Source organism: Phyllostomus hastatus, unplaced genomic scaffold (assembly GCF_019186645.2).
Source record: "Phyllostomus hastatus isolate PE091 unplaced genomic scaffold, TTU_PhHast_1.1 phas_scaffold_93, whole genome shotgun sequence".
Taxonomy (NCBI): domain Eukaryota; kingdom Metazoa; phylum Chordata; class Mammalia; order Chiroptera; family Phyllostomidae; genus Phyllostomus; species Phyllostomus hastatus.
The window spans coordinates 15,342,147-15,360,614 of record NW_025334042.1 but is presented as its reverse complement, the minus strand read 5'-3'; the positions used below and the strand labels follow the sequence as shown (position 1 = coordinate 15,360,614).

The 18,468-nt window shown below is 40.3% G+C and overlaps 1 pseudogene; it reads left to right on the top strand.

The window, feature by feature from the left end:
• The first annotated feature begins 5,666 nt into the window (after nucleotides 1–5,666).
• On the top strand, nucleotides 5,667–10,204 carry LOC123812976 (annotated as a pseudogene).
• The last annotated feature ends 8,264 nt before the right edge of the window (nucleotides 10,205–18,468 follow it).

Here is an 18,468-nt window from a genome sequence, read left to right as displayed (position 1 = left end):
CCCTATGATTCAGATGTTGGGATGTTTAAAGTTTTCCTGGAGGTTCCTAAGCCTCTCCTCATCTTTTTGAGTTCCTGTTTCTTCATTCTGTTCTGGTTGAATGCTCATTTCTTTCTTCTGCTGCTAACCGTTGATTTGAGTCCTGGTTTCCTTTCCTTCACTGTTGGTTCCCTGTACATTTCCCTTAATTTCACTTTTCATAGCCTTCACTTTTTTCTCTATTTTGCTTTTTTTAAAAATATTTTTAAAATTTATTTTTAGAGGGGAAGGGAGAGAGAAAAAGAGAAAGAGAGAAACATTAATGTGTGGTTGCCTCTCACGTGCCTCTCACTGTGGACCCACTGGGCATGTGCCCCGACTGGGGATTGAACCAGTGACCCCTTGCTTCACAGGCCTGCACTCAACCCACTGAGCCATACCAGCCAGGGCTATTTTGCAACCATGTTCAACCATTTCAGTGAGCATCCGGATTGCCAGTGTTTCGAACTCTGCACCTGAAAGGTTGGCTATCTCTTCATCACTTAGTTGTATTTTTTCTGGAGCTTTTATCTGCTCTTTCATTTGGGCCCTATTTTTTTGTGTGTTGGTGTACCTGTCACATAGTAAGGGACAGAGCCTTAGGTATTTGCCAGGGTGGGACAACCTATGTGGCTGTGTTGTGGCACTGTATGTGGGGGAGGGATATGAAAGGTAACAATGCGCCCTGGCTGGTATAGCTCAGTGGATTGAACACAGGCTGCAAACCAAAGTATCGCAGGTTCGATTCCCAGTCAGGGCACATGCCTGGGTTGCAGGCCACGGCCCTCGGCAACCACACATTAATATTTCTTTGTTTTTTTTAAGATTTTATTTATTTATTTTTAGAGAGGGAAGGGAGGGAGATAGAGATAGAGAGAGAGAGAAACATCAATGTGTGGTTGCTGGGGATCATGGCCTGCAACCCAGGCATGTACCCTGACTGGGAATCGAACCCGCGACACTTTGGTTCGCAGCCCATGCTCAATCCACTGAGCTATGCCAGCCAGGGCTAATATTTCTTTCTCTCTCTCTTTCCCCCTCCCTTCCCTCTCTAAAAATAAATAAATAAAATCTTTAAAATTTTTTTTAAAAAGAGAACAGAAAGTACAATACTGAATGATTCTATCATGTTTTTTTTAAAAAAGGTAACAATGCTGCTTACTCAGCTCTCTGCCAGCTTTCAGTCACTTCCCCTGCTACCCACCATGAAATTGGGACCTTCTGGTGCTGACCCCTGGGTGAGTGGATTTGTGTACATTCTAGGACTCTGTGGGTCTCTCCAATGAACTCTTCTGTGAGGTTGGGAGTTTCTCCCACCACCTCAACCCCCACAGGTGTTTTCAGTCAGAGGTTTTGGGGCTTTAGTTCCCTGCACTGGAACCCTGGGTTGTGCAGTCTGTCTCACTCTCCAGTTGTTCTTCCCTGTTTATCCCCATGCACATGTGGGACTGCCTGCTCCACCAGCTTCCACCTGGCCAGGTCCACCAGCTGCCACTGTGCTGTGAGTCCTCTCCACCTGGCTGCCCTCTCCACCCCTCCTACCGGTCTGGATGAATGTTTCTTCTTTAACTCCTTGGTTGTTGGACTTCCATACAGTTCAATTTTCTGGTACTTCTGGTTATTTCTTGTTTTTAAATTTGTTGTTGTCCTTCTATTGATCATGCAAGGAGGCAAAGTGTATCTACCTACACCTCCATCTCCTGTTGGGATCAGAATTTGGCATTTTTAATGAGTGAATAGTGGCATAAAGTTTCTTTGCATAAATCCAATAAGACCAGTTTCCAATTGTGATTTTATTAAGCAAATCTTTAACTGGAATATCATGTCTGAAGGAGGCATGCCTGTACTCGGGGTGTCACCAGAAAACCTTGAGGAGCTGATGTTGACTTTCAAAGCTAAAGAAAGCCTCCTGGAAAAATGGACTGGTACCTTGTTTGGTTGTGTGGTTCATGGCAGTCTTTCTGGGTAGGGAATGGAAATTGCTTCCCTGAAAGATGGCAAGGAAGGAACTTTAAGACATGTTGGGAACCTCAAGGACTTGAGGAATACAGATACTGAAAGCAAAGCCTGATGGTAGGTGTGTGGCTTGGCTTCTGTGCCCAGAAGCTCCATCTACAGGTTCCTTGTATAATTTCCAGCAAAACAGATTTAAAGAGCCTATGGAATTAATTGCTTTCTTATTGTGTTTGTGCAAATAATTAGCCAAAATTTAAAACTGGACTTAATGCAGTCTCTTTGATGACAATGAGGGTGATCTTAGGGAGAAGGAGTCATATTTCATAGAAAACCACAATGCCCAGTTGTGAATATTGGGCTCTAATACAGCTGAGTGTCTTCGAAGTTTTGTTTTCACTTGGAAGCTGAACTGGTTTCTGTATATGCCATACAGATTTTATGTCAGCACCTGATGACATTACCAGAGATGTTCAATTTACAGGCAAGAATAATTTATCAAATTGTCACTGTTTAATAATCATTAGAGCAAAGGCTTTGCAACTGGACCTCTTCTCTTTTTTTAACATTTTTTTTTATTGTTGTACGAGTACGGTTTTCTGCCCCCCCCCACCCCCCGCACCCTGGACCTCTTCTCAAATGACTGTCTTGAGGACTCAGAGTCTGGTTTATGATTTGTCATGTGAATTCATCTTTGTGTTCTTCCCTCTGTTTTCACAGGGCGTATACCTTCTAACCTTCTTGTTAAATTTGTCATCTCTAGAATACAACAAAATGCTGACTTGTCCAGAAATGCTATCCTTTGGACACTGCATATGCTGCTTCCCAGGGACAGCCAGCTGATCTGGACTTTGCAAGATCCTTCTCCCTCATGTAAATTCTTCCCTCCATTCCAGATGCCCTCCCCCTTTTTGTTAAGAATCTCTGGCCCTGGCTGGTGTGCCTCAATGGATTGAGTGCTGGCCTGCAAACTTAAAGGTCACAGGTTCAATTCCCAGTCAGGGCACATGCCTGGTTGCAGGCCAGGTTCCCAATTGCGGATGTGTGAGGACGTGCGAGAAGCAACCAATCAATGTTTCTCTTGCACATCGGTCTCTCTCTCTCTCTCTCTCTCTCTCTCTCTCCCTCTCTCCCCCACACACACCCTTCCTCTGTCTAAAAATCAATTAAAAACATATCCTTGAGTGAGGATTTAAAAAAATAGAATTACCCTATATCCCAAGAATTCTATTTCTGGGTATATACAGTTCCCAAAAGAATTGAAATCAAGGTCTCAAAGGTGTTTTTGTTCACACATATTCATAGCAGCATTATTTACAGCAGCTTAAATGTGGAGACAACCCAAGTATCCACTGGATGGTGAGTGGATACACAAAATGTGGACTATACATGCTGTGGAATATTATTCAGCTTTCAACAGAAAAGGAAATCCTGAAATATGCTACAACATGAATAAACTTTGAGGTCATTATGCTAAGTGAAATCCAGTCACAAAAAGACAGATACTATAGCAGAGTAGGCAGAATCATAAAGACAAAAAGTATAATGATTGCAGCTAGGGGCCAGGGGGAGGGGATAATCAAGAGTTATTGTTTAACAGGTGCAGAGTTTCTGTTCTAGAGGATGAAAAGTTCACGGGATGCATGGTGGTGATGGTGGCACAACAATGTGGAGTTATTTAATACACAGAACTGTACACTTAAAATGGGTAAGATGGTAAATTTTATATATGTGTATATAAAAAAGGAAAAAGTAAATTGTTTACCTCTATACCAGCAATGAACAAGTGGAATTTGAAATTAAAAATTCAGTATCATTTACCTTACTACCCACCAAAATGAAATACTTGGATATAAATAAAACAAATATTATATAAATGTATATGATATTTTTGATAAAAACTATAAAACTGATGAAAATCAATTAAAAATTAAATAAACAGAGAGATAGTCTATGCTCACAGATAAGAAGATTTGATTTTGTTAAGATGTTAGTTTTTCCCATGTAACTTAAAACCTATTCAAGTATAACCTTATTAGCCAATGTCACACTAATGAATTTATTAAAAAGAAAAAAAGGACATTAGTTCCTCCCAACTTGATCTATAGATTCAACACAACTCCAGTCAAATGACCATCAAGTTACTTTGTGGATATTGACAAATTTATACTAAAGTTTGTATGGAGAGACAAAAGACACAGAATAGCCAATGCAATGTTAGAGGAGAAGAACAAAGTCAGAGGGTTGACACTATTTGACTTCAAGATTTCCTATAAAGCTACAATAATTTTAAAAACTAGTGCTACTGGTGAGATGACAGACACACAGATTAATGGAAAAAATACAAAGCCTAGAAAGATTGACATAAACATAGCCAACTGATCTTTGACCAAGGAGAAAAGGCAGTATAATGAAGAAAACAGTCTTTTCAACATATGGTGCTGGAACAACTGGATGTCCACATGCCAAAAAAAAAAAAAAAAAAGTCTAGACACAGTCATTATACCCTTCATCAACATTAAACTTAAAAACTTAAGTGTAAAATGTGAAACTCCTAAAAATAACACAGGAAAATATCTAGATAACTTTGGGTATGACAACAACTTTTTATTTATTATTATTATTAGTATTATTATTTTATCCTCACCAGAGGACTTTTTTTTATTGTCTCAAGAGAGAAAAAGGGAGGGAGGAAAGGAGAGAGAGAAACATCGATTCAAGAGAGAAGTATCAGCCCATTGCTTCCCATATGTGCCTGGTCCCGGGGTCACACGCACCCAGACCAGGAATCATAGGTGCCAGGACCAGGGATTGTACATGCCTGGGCTAGGGTCCAAAACTGCAACCTCAGATGTGCCCTGACCAGTAATTGAACCCACAACGATTGGTTTACGGGACAACGCTCTAGGGTGACAGTAACTTTTTAGATAACAACACCAAGGACAAGGTAAAAAAAATAATTAATACCTGGATTTCATTAGAATTTAGAATTTCTGTTATGTGCAACATGCTGTCAAGAGAATAAGAATGCAAGCCACAGGCTGGGAGAGAAATTTGCAAAAGATGTATCTAATAAAAGAATGTTATCCAAAATATACAAAGAATTCTTTTTTTAAAAGATTTTATTTTTATTTATTTTTAGAGAGAGAAGGGAAGGAGGGAGAGAGAGAGAGAGAGAAACATCAATGTGTGGTTGCTGGGGGTTATGGCCTTCAACCCAGGAATATACCCTGGCTGGGAATCGAACCTGCGACACTTCGGTTCGCAGCCTGCACTCAATCCACTGAGCTATGCCAGCCAGGGCAGAATTCTTAAATTAAACAATAAGAAGACAAACAACTCAATTAAAAGTTTATAAAAAGACCTGAACACACACCTCACCAAAGAAGATATACAGATGGCAAATAAGCAAATGATAAGATGCTTCACATCATATGTCATCAGGGAAGTGCAAATTAAAACCATGAGATACCACTACACACCTATTAGAATGGCCAGAGTCCAGAACACTGACACCACCACATGCCAGTGTGGAACAACAGGAATTCTTATTCATTGCTGGTGGGGATGCAAAACAGTACAAACACTTTGGAAGACAGTTTGACAGATTCTTACAAAACTAAACATACTCTTACTGTACAATCCAGCAATTGCACTTTTTGGTATTTACTCAAGTGAATTGACAATTTCTGTACACAGCCCTGGCCAGGTAGCTCAACTGGTTGGAGCATCATCCTGATATGCCAAGGTTGCAGGTTTGATCCCTGGTCAGGACACGTGCAAGAATCAACCAATGAATGCATGCATACATGGAATAACAAATCAATGTTTCTGTCTCTCTCTCTCTCTAAAAAAAAACCTGTGCATAGATAAACCTGCACATGAATGTTTATAGGAACTTAACTCATAATTACCAAAATCTGTGAAGTAAACAAGATGTCCTTCAGTAGGTGAATGGATAAATAAACTGTGGTGCATTCAGACAATCTAATGTTATTGAGCCATAAAAAGAAATGAGCCATCAAGCCATGAAAAGACATGAGGAACTTTAAGTGCATATTATTAGTAAGTGAAAGATGCCAATCTGAAAAGGCTACATACTGTATGATTCCAACTATATGACAGTGTAGAAAAGACCAAACTATGAAAATAATTTTGAAAAATTAGTGTTTGCCTGGAGTTGGGGGGAGGAAGAGATGATGAGACAGATTACAGAATATTTAGGGCAGTGAATCTGTTCTGTATGATGCTATTAATAGTAAATACGTGTCATTATACATTTATGAGCATTTGCAGAATGTACAACTCCAAGAGTGAACACTAGTGTACACTGCGGACTTCAGCTGATAGTGATGTGTCCATGTAGGCTCATTGATCATAATTAATGTACCCCTCTGATATGGGGTGGGTAGAGGAGGTTGTGCATGTATGAGAACAGGGGTTGTGTGAGAACTCTCTGTACTTTATGCTCAGTTTTTCTGTGACCCTAACACTGCTGTAAAAAATAAAGTCTCCTTGATAGAAAAAATGCCATGTAGTTTTCAGAATACCAGCTCCAGTGTCACAGCAGTGTATAGAACAGCGGACTTAAAGCTGAAAGACACAGTTGTAATCACATAGGAGCCTTATTTTCTTTAATCTGACCTTTTATTTATATTTTTTCCCTTTGATTCAAACTGGCCTCACCTAGCACCCTGACTCACTTACCTCACTCTCCTTTGCTTTAATATTAAACCCTCAGGACAATAAGATTCTGGTTGGCCCTTAGTAGTCTTAGAAACAAGGTCCTGGGGTCTACTGACTACTCAGACAGTGTTCTTTTTCCGTTTTTTGAAAAAATACTTTATTGAAAAATTTTAAAGATTTTCTTTATTTATTTTTAGGGAAAGTAGAAGGGAGGGAGAAATAAAGGGAGAGAAACATCAATTGGGTGCCCCCTGCATATGACCACCTGGGGACCTGGCCTGCAACCCAGGCCTATGGCCTGACCCGGGATCTAACAAACAGGTGACCTTTTGGTTTGCAGGCTGATGCTTAATCCACTGAGTCACACCAGCCAGGGTAAGACAAAGGTTTCAATCAAACTAAACATAATATCTTAGCCTCAGTTGTGTGTTAGCTCCAGGCCCAGGAAAGTAGAACAATCCCACAGAACAAATCCTTGTGAAATTGTAACTGAGAAAACAGAGATTCGGCTGCCTGCCCCAACATAAGCCAAACCCGTGAGGCAGGTGCTGGTGCAAAAGAAAAGAGGTTTTATTCAAGTGCCATGTAACTTGGGAGAATGGTGGCCTCCTACCTCAAAGACTATTTCCTATTCCTGCTCAAGCCCCCATTCTTATAAGGATAGGGAGGGTAGGGCGAGTTTTTTGTATCCAATTACCTTGCCAACTTTTGGTGCACTCAGGGCCCTATCCATTCATCTTTCTAGCTTTTGGCTTCCTCAGCATGGAAACCTCCCTCTGCAGCCATCCTGGCCAATGTGGGGAACTCCCTGCACTCTGACTGCCTATGCTAACACAATTGGACAGAACAACTCCATGGCTGTTGTGGGGACCAAATGCAGTGATCAATTACCCCCTACCCTAGTACCAGCCAATCAGTAGAGACCACCACCCTAATTCTGTTGGTCACCATGATTAATCATTTTCCCCCATTTACTGGAAGCCACTGGGGAGCCAGGTCTTGGAGCCTGAGCTCCTGTGACTCTGGGCTTGGTGCTGTTTCCTTAATGAATTCTTGCTCTCTTGGCTGCGGATTCCCACTTGTGTCTCATGGGGCTTTGATGCATGCAGGCATATGGAGCCCTTCGGTCTCGTAATATAGTCTGATAATCAGCACACTCTTCTTGCAAACAATACAAGAAACCTGGAAAAATTTAACTTTATTCATCAGTCTCCCAATGTATTTGTTATTGTTTTGGTGTGTTTTAATTCTACCTTAATAGTTAAATTTTAAAGGATATTAAAGTAGTATTGTTTTTTACTCTCAGTGATCATGTAGGATTTTTACCTATTCTCCACTTCATTTCTTTGAAGGTAATCTGTTTCTATGGCTGCTTTTAATTTGCATGTGGTAAAATTTGCATGTGGTAAAAATTTTCATACAGTGAAATGCGCAGACCTCATGTGGCGTAGGTCAATGAGTTTTGACAGATGTGTACACTTATAACCCTACTCCGGATGCTTCTAAGATCTGCTATTTTTTTTAATATGTTAGTCAGTTTCACTGTGATATGTGTATGTGTAGACTTCTTGTCATCTAGACTGCTTGAAATTTGTTGGGCTTCTTCATTCTGTGGGTTTGTGTTTTTCATTAGTTCTAGAAACTGTTCAAATGTAATCTTAGCTTCAATTGCTCTTACTTTTTCCAGAACTCTAATTAGTTAAATTTCTCACTTTACTCTCCATATGTCTTATTTTTCTCTTTCATATTCTCTTTGTTACTCAGTATTTAGTTCTGGATATTCTCTTTTAATTTATTTTCAAGTTTATTAATCCTATCTTCAGTTAAGTCTAAACTGCTCTGAGTTTTTTTTATATTAAAGATTTTATTTATTTATTTTTAGAGAGAGGAGAAGAGAGGGAGAGAAACATTGATGCAAGCAAGAAACATTGATCGGGTGCTTCTCACACGCACCCCAACCAGGAACAGAACCAAAACCCAGGCGTGTGCCCTGGCCCAGAATCGAACTAGTTATTTTTGCTTTCTGGGACAACACCCAACCAACTGAGCTACACTGGTCAGGGCTCTTTGAGTTTTTCAAAAGAAAATTTAAGTGGAAGTTTTCAAATACAATAGAAAGGAAAGCATAACGGATCTCCATGTACTCATCACCTTGTTTCATCTATACCCCTCCCACTTCTCCCAGACTCCCATAGAACTATTTTAATGCAAATGCCAGATATTATACCATATCGTTGGTAAATACTATGCATCTCAAAGAATAGGGCTGTTTTTTAACATAACATATAATTATACCATTATTACATCTAGAAACTTGAACATAACAATACTAAATTACATCTAGCAAAATTAACATTGATACCTTTTTTTTCACTCAGCAAATATTTATTAAGCAACTACTGAACTACAGGGACAAGGGGTAGAACAATGAGATGGATGAATGGAATCCTGCCCTCGCGGAGCTTACAGTTTGGCGGAGCCATAAACAAACAGGCGGTGAGCCAGGTGGCGGGAAGCGCTGCAGCACTGTACTGATGACATTCGGTCCTAGTCTTCTCTGTCCCCTTGTACAACAGCGGCCCGGTTTCCCTTTGGTAATAAAACAACGATATCTTAACGTCATATCATATCCAGCCAGTGTCCGAATTTCCCTACTGGCTCACAAAAGCCAGTATTTTATTTTATTTTATTTTATTTTATTTTGTTTTGTTTTATTTTATTAATTTAATTTAATTTATTTACAGTATTTTATTTTTCAATTTTCTTAACATTCAATATTATTTCATACCCGCTTCAGGTGTACAGCCCAGTGGTTACACAATCATGCATGAACAACGCGATCCCCCAATAATTCAAGTATCCACCGGGCACCGCCCACCTTCGCCGTAGCGCCGCCCGAGGAGCCGTTGAGGGGTCCGGGCCGAGGCCCGCTCGCTCGGCGGTGGAAGCCACCACCGCTGCTGACCCCCGCCCGTCCGCCCCGCGTCCCGGCCTCGGTGGTGCTGGCGCCCCCTCCCGCCTGCCGCCTGCCGCCTGCTGGGCGCTCCGCTCGCTCCTCTGGACGGAGGAGGTGGGGCTGATGCTCGAGGGGCTGCAGTTCCCGGGCACGACCACCTGCGTCAGTGTCATCGCATCCGGCCAGTTCAGCAAGGCCACGATCCCCACGGTGGGCTTCCGTGTGAGGAAGGCGACGAAAGGGAACTTCACGATGGAGCTCTGGGACATGGGAGGGCAGCCCCATTCCCTCCTTTACAGGAGGGGGACAAGTGGGAGCAGTACTGCCGGCGTCAACGCCATCGTTTGCATGATAGATGCTGCAGATCGCGAAAAGATAAACGACAAGGTACAAGGAATTCCAGTGCTAGTCCTTGGAAGCAAGAGACATCTTCCTAATGCCTTGAATGAGATATAAATCATTGAAAAAAAGAATCTGTCTGCTATTCAGGATAGAGAAATCTGTGGCTCTTCAATTTCTTGCAAAGAAAAGGATAATATAAATATCACACTTCAGTGGTTTATTCAACATTCGAAATCTAGAAGAAGCTGAAAAGCATCTCCTAAAGTCCTTCCTGGCTATAATCCTAGAATTATTGTCCGTTCTTCTGAAGTACTTCCCAGAATATGGTCCTTCCTAAACCCAAGAAATTGCCTTTTTCAGAGTTTATTTCTCATGTGCACTGCTGAAGATGGGTGTCTCTAATCGTTCGTAAAGAACCAGCTAGAGTTGTCACATAAAGTCAGCACACACACAAAGGCTTCTTGCACACACTTGTCTTACAGTGTGTAGAGCTTTTTAAAAACATATTTTTGACCATCTTGAATCAAGAAAATTGCATATTTCTGTTCTAGTCTTTCTGGGCCAGATTTTTATATTGGTCCTTGGTTAATGTCTATGATATTTCATTATAGAATCCAACAGCTTAACACTGGTACTGACCTGATACAGCATGAAGTTTCTAGTGCCAAACACAGTATTTAGAAAAACTTTAGCTGAGTCCTGTAGGATATAAACATCATGTTTCCATTGCCCACCAGTGCATGTGAGATGTCTAATTACATCCGAGGAATTTTAAAAATGGCCTGCAGTGTGTAGGCAGAGGCACCAGATCAGTATTGTTTGTTCTTTACATGTGATCTTATGTGATGAAGTTTTAAAACTTTCTGCTGTCTGAGACTTCCTCATCATGAGAGAGCAGCTGGGGACATGAGAAGGAACTAAGTAAGGCATGCTGTTTTATATTTGTCCAGATCATTACTTCTCTCTCTCTCTTTTTTTTTTTTGCTGGTTCAACACAGTTTTTTAAGGATTTGGGAATTGAAGAATTCCTCAAAAGCTTTAATTAATTTAGAGCATTCCAGCCAATACAATAAAGCATGTTAAGAAAAAAAAGTTATTACAATATTATTGACTATGTTCTCTAAGCTGAACTTTACACCCCGTGACGATTTGGTAACTACCAATTTGTATTTCTTTTTTAAAATATACTTTATTGATTATGCTATTACAGTTGTCCCATTTCCCCCCTTCACTCCCCTCCACCCTGTACACCCTCTCCCACCCACATTCCCCCTTTAGTCATGTTCATGTGTCATACTTATGAGTTCTTTAGCTTCTACATTTCTCATACTATTCTTACCCTCCCCCTATCTATTTTCAACCTACAATCTATGCTACTTATTCTCTGTACCTTTTCCCCCTCTCTCCTCCTCCCACTCCCCTGTTGCTAACCCTCCATGTGATATCCATTTCTGTGGTTCTGTTCCTGTTCTAGTTGTTTGCTTAATTTCTTTTGTTTTGCTTTAGGTGTGGTTGTTAATAATTGCGAATTTGCTGTCATTTTACTATACATGTTTTTTTAATCTTCTTTTCTTAGATAAGTCCCTTTAACATTTCATAAAATAAGGGCTTGGTGATGATGAACTCCTTTAACTTGACCTTATCTGAGAAGCACTTTATCTGCCCTTCCCTTCTAAATGAAAGCTTTGCTGGATAGAGTAATCTGGGATGTAGGTCCTTGTCTTTCATGACTTAGAATACTTCTTTCCAGCCCCTTCTTGCCTGTAGGTCTCTTTTGAGAAATCAGCTGACAGTCTGATAGGAACTCCCTTGTCAGTTACTGTCCCCTTATCTCTTGCTGCTTCTAGGATTCTCTCCTTCATTTTTACCTTGGCTAATGTAATTATGATGTGCCTTGGTGTGTTTCTTCTTGGGTCCAAGTTCTTTGGGACTCTCTGAGCTTCCTAGACTTCCTGGAAGTCTATTTCCTTTGCCAGAATGGGGAAGTTCTCCTTTATTATTTGTTCAAATACGTGTTCAATCTGTTGCTCTTCCTCTTCTCCTTCTGGTACCCCTATAATTCGGATGTTAGAATGTTTCAAAATGTCCTGGAGGTTCCTAAGCTTCTCCTTGTTTTTTTGAATTCTTATTTCTCCATTCTTTCCTGTTTGGTTGTTTCTTTCTTCCTTCTGGTCCACTCTATTGTTTTGAGTCCCAGTTTCCTTCCCATCACTATTGGTTCCCTGTGCATTTTCCTTCATTTCTTTTATGGTAACCTGGATTTGTTCATCTAATTTGTGCCCAAAATCAACCAATTCTGTGAGCTTCCTGATCACCAGTGTTTTGAACTGTGCATCTGACAGATTGGCTATCTCTCGGTCGCTTAAAAGGATGAGTCCTGGGGCATTGATTTGTTCTTCTGTTTGAGACATGTCTCTCTCTCTTTTTTTTTTTTTTTTTTTTGGCCTGGTTGCTGCTGTTACTGTGAGGGGTGGAGCCTTAGGTGTTCACCAGAGCTGGGCACCCCAGTTGCTAGATTGTGACGTTGTATGTGGGGGCAGGGTCGAGAGGGAACAATGGCGGTAGCTCTGTTCTCCGTGGGACCTCAGTCCCTTCTCTGGGGTCCTGGGTTGCGCGCTCTGCCCTGCTCCACAATGGCTGCCTCACTGGGTCTGCAAGCTGCCACTTGCGTACTCAGGGTCCACCCGCTGGGATCTTGCGTGCCCCAGATGTCTTATGCGCCCAACTCTCTCTGCTCTCCTTGCTGCGACCCGCACTACAACCTGTGCCTGGCTGCTCCTCTCAGCCCCCTCCTACCGGTCTGGATGAACGGGTCTATTTCAACTTCTTGGCTGTCCGACTTCCATTCAGATAAATTCTCTGTCACTTCTGGGTGTTATTCTGCCTCTGAATTGTTGTTGTTCCAATCTTGGTTGTGCATGGAGGTACGGTATGTCCACCTATGCCTCCATCTTGGCCGGAAGTCCCAATTCATATTTCTTAATCACTTCACCATTTTTTACCCAGTCCCTTAACCCCACCATCAATCATTAGTTCGTTTTCTGTATCTGTGATTCAGTTTCTATTTTGTTTGTCTACTTTGTTCTTTAGATTCCATATATCAGTGAAATCACATGGTATTTCTCTGTCAGACTTATTTCACTTAGCATAATACCATCTAGGTAGGTCCATCCATGTTGTCACAAATGGTAAGGTTTCATTCTTTTTATGGTGAGTAATATTCCATTGTATCAATTGCCACAACTTTTTTATCCACTCTTCTATTGGTGGGCATGTGGATTGCTCCCATATCTGGGCTATTGAAATAACACTGCAGTGGATATAGGGGTGCACATATCTTTTTAAATTAGGATTTGGAGTTTTTTCAGATATATACCCAGAAGTGGAATTTCAGGGTTCATAAAAGTCTTTTTATAGATGGTTTGATTCAGAATCCAAACAGACCTATACATTGCATTTGGCTGATGTGTTTCTTAGATGTCTTTTAATCTTCAACCATTTTCAGCTCCCCTTTTTTTCTTGCAATGTATTTGTTGAAGAAACTGGGGCATTCAATCCTGTTTTGTTCCTGATTGCAGCAGACTCACATTCCGATGATGTCACTTAACATATTCTCCTACTTCCTGTAAACTGGCAGTTATATTTAAAGTCCTATATTTTGGGCAAGACTGCTTCATAGATAATGCTCTGCATTTCCCATTGTATACCATCATGAACAGAATGTCTGGTTGTTCCTCTTTTCATGATGTTAAGTTTTATCAGTGTATGTACGTAGCGTCAGCTTAATTCACCTATTAAGCCTCTTAACTAATGCTTCTGACAGTAATTGCTGACTATTGCCTAGATCAATTATTTCATTAGGGTTGTAAAATGACCACAGTACCTCATTCCTTCTGCACTTACTAACTGGGATTCTTCTATGAAGAATAACTGCATCTTAAACTATTTAGTTTATCCATTCAGTTTTTAACTTAAAACTTCATATTTTTATTATTAGAACCTCTATTTTAAAGATGTTATGTCATCTGTATAGTTTTCTGTTTTCTGATATGTTTTCAAATTTCTCTTATTTAAGTATAGTAAGTATAATTATTTTATAATGTATCAGATGATTACAGCATTTAAAGTATTTGAGGCTCAGTTTCTGCAGTTGTTTCTTCTGGTTCTCATTTACAGTATCTTATCTTTTTTGTGTTTAGCCATTTTTATCATGAGCTACTACAGTAACTTCCTTTGGAAAGTGATTTGTAGTTCTTTGTTGCCTTGGATGAAGGGACATGTTTCCAGAGTGGATTTGTGTTTGCTTCTGCCAAGTGCCTAGGGCAGTATACTCTCCTCCTTGGAACCACTTAAATCTAAATTTACATCTTGAGTTTTATTTAATCACCCAAATGTGAAATTGGACTGCAAATTTCTTTTAAAGCTTAATTGTGGTCGCAAATTCCCCTGTTCCATTTGGTGCCAAGGCATGCTTTCTTGCAGTTCCCTGGAGGTGGAGAGCTGTGGGCAGCTTCACTACAGGGAGGACCTTCTCTCAGACTCACCACCTCAAGTGGGCCATCTGTCCCTTCCTTTAGACAAAAAAAGCGCAATAACAAAGCTTAATTCTATAATTTTTAAAAAATATATTTTATTGATTATGCTATTACAGTTGTCCCATTTCCCCCCCTTCACTCCCCTCCACCCTGCATGCCCCCTCCCACCCACATTCCCCCACTTTAGTTCATGTCCATATAAATTCTTTAGCTTCTACATTTCCCATGCTATTCTTGCCCTCCCCCTATCTATTTTCTACCTACTATCTATGCTACTTATTCTCTATACCTTTTCCTCCTCTCTCCTCCTCCCACTCCCCTGTTGCTAACCTTCCATGTGATCTCCATTTCTGTGGTTCTGTTCCTGTTCTGGCTGTTTGTTTAGTTTGTTTTTGTTTTTGTTTTAGGTGTGGTTGTTAATAATTGTGAGTTTGCTGTCATTTTACTGTACATTTTTTAAATATTCTTTTCTTAGATAAGTTCCTTTAACATTTCATATAATAAGGGCTTGATGATGATAAACTCTTTTAACTTCACCTTATCTGGGAAGCACTTTATCTGCCCTTCCACTCTGAATGAAAGCTTTGCTAGATAGAGTAATCTTGGATGTAGATTCTCGCCTTTCATGACTTGGAATACTTCTTTCCAGCCCCTTCTTGCCTGTAAGATCTCTTTTGAGAAATCAGCTGACAGTCTTACGGGAATTCCTTTGTAGGTAACTGTCTCCTTTTCTCTTGCTGCTTCTAGGATTTTCTCCTTCATTTTAATCTTGGGTAATGTAATTATGATGTGCCTTGGTGTGTTTCTCCTTGGGTCCAAGTTCTTTGGGACTCTCTGAGCTTCCTAGACTTCCTGGAAGTCTATTTCCTTTGCCAGAATGGGGAAATTCTCCTTTATTATTTGTTCCAATAACTTTTCCACTTGTTGCTCTTCCTCTTCTCCTTCTGGTACCCCTATAATTCGGATGCTGGAACATTTAAAGATGTCCTGGAGGTTTCTAAGCCTCTCCTCATTTTTTTGAATTCTTGTTTCTTCATTCTTTTCTTATTGGATGTTTCTTTCTTTCTTCTGGTCCACTCCATTGATTTGAGTCCCAGTTTCCTTCCCATCACTATTGGTTCCCTGTACATTTTCCTTTATTTCACTTAGCATAGCCTTCATTTGTTCATCTAATTTGTGACCAAATTCAACAAATTCTTTGAGCATCCTGATTACCAGTGCTTTGAGCTGTGCATCTGATAAGTTGACTATCTCTTGGTCGCTTAGTTATATTTTTTTCTGGAGCTTTGATCTGTTCTTTCATTTGGGGCATTTTTTTTTTTTTGTCCCAGCGGCTGGTTCCTTAGCAAGGGGCGGAGCCTTACGTGTTCACCAGGGTGGGGCAACCAGCTACTGGCTTGTGACACTGTATGTGGGGGAGGGGTCCAAAAGGGAATAATGGTGCTTGCTCCACTCTCTGCCAGATTTCAGTCACTTCCACCTCTTCCCCCAAGCAAACTGAGCCCTTCTGGTGCTGATTCCCATGTGGGTGGGCTTGTGTATGTTCTAGGACCCTGTGGGTTTCTCCATCAACCACTCCTGTGAGACTGGGGGTTTCTCTCGCTGCCTCAACCCCACAGGTGTTTTCAATCGGCGTTTTGAGGCTTTATTTCCCCACACTGGGACCCTGGTTGCTTGGTCTGTTTCACTCCCCAGTTTCACCTGGTTTACCTGCGTGCAAATGTGGGACTGCCTGATCCTCCAGCCACCTTGTGCGCTGCGTCTCTCCACGATCTGCCGCCTTGCTGGGTCCTCCAGCTGCAGCCTTGTGTGACCAGGGGTCCACCAGCCACTACTTTGCCATGGCCCCCTCCAACCCCTCTCCGACTGGCTGCCCAACTCCGCCCCTCCTACCACTCTGGATGAATATGTTTACTTTAACTCCTTGGTTGTCAGACTTCCATACAGTTCAATTTTCTGTCGGTACTGGTTGTTTTTTGTTTCTAAATTATTGTTGTCCTTATTTTGGTTGTGCAAGGAGGCACAGTGTGTCTACCTATGCCTCCATCTTGGCCAGAAGCCTAGTTCTGCAGTTTTTTAAATGCCCTCTAAGCAAATGAGACTACCATGTTTCAAATCTCTATAGTTTTCTGACTTCATTTAGATTCAGGCCTGTTAATTCCTTACTATCATTTTAGCTTTACCATGCTTTTAAACTTTTCCAGAACAAACTATTACTTTCATTGGAACTTGTCTTATCCCTCGCTCCTTAGCTTTCTAGATATTTATTATTAATATAACCCCAAACTCTCCTTTGCCTATACAAATCTCTTCTCAATCAATTCAAATGCATTAGGTATTCTGTCGATTTTATTTCTTGAAGAAATTACTCCCAAATCTTCTGAACAGCTCCAATCTTGATGAATTGATCTCTAGCCCTGCCCTATAACTTGGAATCTCCCTTCACCATTGCCCTTGGGATACCTTTTGTTTTTCTTTTGTGCTGGATCTTCTATTTCTTGGGTTCCATACTGTTTTCTTTATTGACTTGTTTTTACTGATTTGTCTTGGTGTAATAAATCCTTTCCTATCTTTTTGAAAAACTGTGCCTGGAATGTCAATATTTTGAGAAGTTATATATCTGAAACTGTCTATATTTTGGATTTAAAATTAGACCAGTTTGGCCAAATATAAATTGAGGCTAGCAATAATTTTCTTCTAAATTTTGAAGGTGTTTCTTCATTGTATTCTACCTTACAGTGTTGATGAATTGACAAGTCTAATGCTGTTCTGATTTTTTGACCCTTGCAATTTGATCTTTCTCTCTGGAAACCTGGAATTATTTCTGCATCCAGTGTTCAGATTGTCTGTAATGATGTGTCTTGATGTGGCCCTGATTTGTTCTGCCTGATACTATGCCCTTTTAATTTAAAGACCCAGTTCTTCATTTCAGGGTAATACTTTTAAAGAATTTCCTTGATTATTCTTCCCTCTGATTCTCTGTTCTCTTTCTGAAGCTCTTATTATTCAGACGTTTGGCCTTCTGGAAAGGTCCTCTAATTTGTATTAACTTTCTCCTAAAGTAGAGCAAATTTATTCTTCAACTTTATCCTACAATCTTTCTACTGAATTTTTATTTCTGATATCACGGTTTTGAGTTCCAAGAGCTCTTTTTGCTTCTCTGAATAATAGATACTTTTTAAATAGCTTCCTGTTGTTATTTTATGGATACACTATATTATTTCTCTGAGGATATTAATGATGAGTTTTTGTCTTATTTTTAAAGTTTTTTTCTCCCTTACAATTGTTATTTCTTCTAAATTTCTTTCTTATTTCTTCCTTGTTTTGCTTTTTTGTATACTGAAGACTTTCCTCAAATGTCTAATGATCCTTGGCTGTCTGCTACTACTTAAGAGTGAGGACATTAAAAAACTTATTGGAAAGACTGTGTGACGGCTGGGCATGTAGGCCAAGGGTTTACCGAAACTGTAGGATTCCTTCATCTGTTTCATTAAGAGAACCCTGATGACAGTATCTTTGGGATTTTTTGCGGGGGCTGTCAGATTCCCCAGAAAGGTTTTCCAAATTACAATCATACTCTTGTTTACTTTTGTTTTGGGAATCAGTTTCTCAGATTTGCTCAGCTGGTTACCATTATTTCACTCGTTTATTGGTTTTTAAAATGTTGCTGCAGTTGTGGCCTTTCCCTCTCTTTGTTTTTATATGGCCTGGAGGATAATTTGTGCAATCATCCCCCTCCCCCCAGTCTTTAATGGAAGTCCTGTTGCTTATTTATACTTTTATCACAAGAGGACAACATATTATACACAGAATCGTGTAGAAATATTTTGACACAATTACCAGATTACTCTAAAATTGTATGCATACATGAAAAGAGAAATGCTTTTCTGTAATTGTTTGTCAACAAGCAGTATTTTTCAGAGGTATTGCGTGCCCCCACCCACCCACCCACCCATTGGCGTCAATACCCCGCATGGC